This window comes from Bombus fervidus, chromosome 12, assembly GCF_041682495.2.
Source record: "Bombus fervidus isolate BK054 chromosome 12, iyBomFerv1, whole genome shotgun sequence".
In the NCBI taxonomy this organism is placed as follows: Eukaryota; Metazoa; Arthropoda; class Insecta; order Hymenoptera; family Apidae; genus Bombus; species Bombus fervidus.
The window spans coordinates 10,348,833-10,352,854 of NC_091528.1; positions in this window are offsets into that span (position 1 = coordinate 10,348,833).

The following is a 4,022-nucleotide window of genomic DNA, read 5'->3' on the forward strand; positions in this document are numbered from 1 at the left end:
GTTAGTCGTAGTACTAATAGTACTAATAGTAACAGCAGTGGTAATAGCAGCAGCAGCGGCAACAGCAATTTTAGTAATGATAACAGTAACAGCAACAGCAGTAGTAGTAATAATGGCAATAGTAATAATAATAATAGTAGTGGTAATAGAGTAATAGTAGGAGTAATGGTACTAGTATTAGTAGTGACACTAGTGGTAATAGTAATAACAACAGCATCAGTAGTAGCAATAGCAGTAGCAATAGTAACAGTAATAGTTTTAGTAGTAATAGTACGTAATAGTAGTAGTAGTAGTAGTAGTAGTAGTAGTAGTAGTAGTAGTAGTAGTAGTAGTAGTAGTAGTAGTAGTAGTATGTAATAGTAGTAGTGGTAGTAGTAGAAGCAGTAGTAGTAGTAGTGGTGGTAGTAATAGTAGTAGTAGTAGAAGCAGTAATAGTAATAGTAGTAGTAGTAATAGTAGTAGTAATGGTAGTAGTAATAATAGTAATAGTAATAGTAATAGTAATAGTAATAGTAATAGTAGTAGTAATAGTAATAGTAGTAGTAATAGTAGTAGTAATAGTAGTAGTAATAATAGTAGTAATAGTAGTAGTAATAGTAGTAGTAATAGTAGTAGTAATAGTAGTAGTAATAGTAGTAGTAATAGTAATAGTAATAGTAATAGTAATAGTAATAGTAATAGTAATAGTAATAGTAATAGTAATAGTAGTAGGAGTAACAGTAATGGTAATAGTATAGTAATGGTAATAGTAATAGTTATAGTAATAGTAATAGTATTAGTAGTAGGAGTAGGAGTAGGAGTAATAATAGTAATAGAAATAATTATCATAATAATACTAATTTTAACAGCATGAACCATCATCATTCTTGCTGTTATTATTATTATCATCATCTGATCATCAATAATATTCTTATTCTGATTTCTCTTATCCTTATTATTGTACTTATTATCATTAGTATTGTTATTATTGTTAATATTGATATTAATATTAATACCGGTAGTACTATCGTTATCATTCTTGTTATTATCATCGGCATTATTATTGTTACTCTTTTTTATAATAAAGTAGTTAATAAACGCAGTCCTTGAGCTTGTTAAAGGCTTTGCGGAGACCCTTACGTGCTCCTAACATTTCCACCGAAGAAAATATTCTTTTCGAAAAATGAAAAAAAGATCAAATGGTAATAAAGGTGATAATAGACGTATCAAATGTCAGCGTTCCAATGTAATGGGAATGGCGATAGTAGTAGCAGTAGCGGTAGTAGTAGCGGTAGTAGTAGCGATAGTAATAGCGGTAGCGATAGTAGTAGCAGTGGCAGTAGCAGCGGCAGTAGCAGCAGTAGCAGTAGCAGCAGCAACGGTGATAATAGCAGCAGCAGCAGCAGCAGCAATAGCAGCAGCAGCAGTAGCAGCAGCAACAGCAGTAAGGCCAGCGATACTACTAATAATGGATTTACTAGTAGCATTGGTAGGACTAATGATAACAATCTTTTTGTCAGGGGTAATGATGATAGAATCGACGATGGTACTGATTATAATGGTACAAGTATTATTTTATAATACTATTGACAGTGGAATTTGTTGCGATAATTGTAGTGTAGTTGAGATGATGGTGTTGAGTGATGCTAGTGATAATAGTAGGAGAACGATGGCGGCGATGGTGGTAGCGATAGTGGTAGCAACGATAGCGATAATGAACAAAAGTGACCAATGGACCGGTAACAGTACTGATAATGATCAAGGAATTGACATTAGCAATAACGCTGGCACTAGTAATAGTTACTAGCAATAACAATAGCGGTGGCGATAGTTGCAAAAGCAGTAGCAGCAGCAAACAGCGGTGACAGTGGCGTTGATGACAGAGTTAGCGATAACGATAACAGTAGAGGCTGAAGTAATTGGAAAGGAGAAAAAGGTGAAAAAGGAGAAAAAGGAAGAGTCAAGGAAATAATGGTAATGGTGATAATAATCGTAGTTGAAGAGAAAACAGGGGCAGTTAACGAAATATTCGTTATCGATACTGGAAATGTGTTTGTCTAAAGTTGCTTTAAATCTTACTTTGGACGCAATCAGTTTTTTTTTTATTTTCTTTTTCTCGCTTTTGTAGTTAGGCAAACGACGAAATGGCGAAATACTTTGTTCTTCTTTCGTTCCCTCATTCGCTTTCACCGATACACGCACACGTATTTTCTTCTTCTTCTCTCTCGTACTCGCTCTCGCTCTCGCTCTCATTCTTTAATAAAAAATAAATAACAAACTATTAATAACTCTTAAATAAACTACCTTCATCGTAGTTTGTATTTCGTCTACACTTTTTCCTCAAAAATATCGTTTCTCGTTATTACCGAATCATCGGTTTGATTCCCGAAAGAAACAAACGCGACTGAAATCGTATCGGATAAACAGGCAATCTTTTACATCGATTCGTTTAAATTAATTAATTATTTACTTCCCATTCGAAAGCTTTGTACGTACTACTATCTTCGTTTCTTCGTAATTCTCTATCCTTTCCTATCAAATGACATTTCACATCGTCTTTCTTTCTCTTCTCTCCTCGTTATTGCTAGTATAGTCCAATCAAACTAATCAACACGAATAAATTTATGACTTTCACGTGGATTTGCGTATGCGTGTATATTTCTCTATTCCCTCTCAATTACTACATTTTCCTTTTCTCTCTCCTATCTCCCATCGCGATTATACTTCTTCCATTCTCGTATCGTCGCGTTCTTCTTCGTCACTTGCTTTCTCACACACACGCGCACATACACGCACACAAACACACACACACACACACTCTCTCTCTCTCTCTCTCTCTCAATCTTGTAATCGTTTTGTTCGTTTAAATATTTATGCTTTATCGTTAAATTAGTACATAGACTTTTAGTAATGATGCAAAGATACATATTTTAATAAGGCCCAGTAAGGCTGCGTGGGTCAATCAACTGTCCCACGAATAATTCATAATATACGTACATCTTTCGTGTTAAAAGTTACCGTATGCTCGTTATTTAATTTTTAACCTTTTTCTATATCGTTTGGACATCGCGCGGCGCGTATCGTTCAATCTTTCTTTACACACGACTCGCCGTTTTCTATAACGATATCAGTGCCGTGTTTCGTTCGACACGAGTTTTATGAAAAATCTAAGGAAACTAAGATTATAGACGAACGTTTACTAGTTTGTCTAACAACGAAAAGGAAAAACTGTTGTTCCATTGTTCGTGATCTTCTTCGAGACCATCGATTAATTATTGTCATTTTGTATTGTTCGTTATTATTTGTAATTTACACGCCTCTTCAACTTGTCATTGCGTATCTATCGTCCTATCGAGTCAATCTCCTTCGACTAATTATCATTCGAAAGAGTCTCGCGCCTTCTCGTGTAACTGGCAATGCGATTGCTACATACGTATGTACAATTATTCGTACGTGTAATTGCTTATCCGTATTTTCTTCTTTTTTTTTTTTCTTTTTTCTTCTTCCTTTCACGTCCCTTGATCGAACGTTTATCCGATTGACGATCATCTAATGCAATTTTGAAACTCTTCTCGCCGATAAGAACACAGATAGTACGCATGTAAAAAATCCGGAGAAAACCCTTTAGGAGAGACTTTGTCTTTTGATGAACCGAATAATTGTTACGTGTACTTTGTTAGGTATAGTTACTGCCTAGAACATGTGCGTTACGAACGTACACAGTGTGCACGCGTGAAATTCGCGTGCGAGTCTTTCTTTTCTAATACCCTTCTGAAATTGGCAGGTTGTATTTATAAGAGACTGGAACTTTTATAAAGTTGTTTTATAACTTTGAGTTAAGAAAAATGTTTATCTTACAACACCGTTCTGACGTTTTCAACGATTCATCCTATCGGCTGTTATTATGGAAATATTGTTGATTAAGTTAGTTAATAAATAAGAATTATATCGTGATTTTCGTTAATCTGTTTTGCACTTAAGACCACCCACCCCGACCCACCCTCACCCTTCCCAAAAATTCCCACCCTCCCATCCCTGCTACA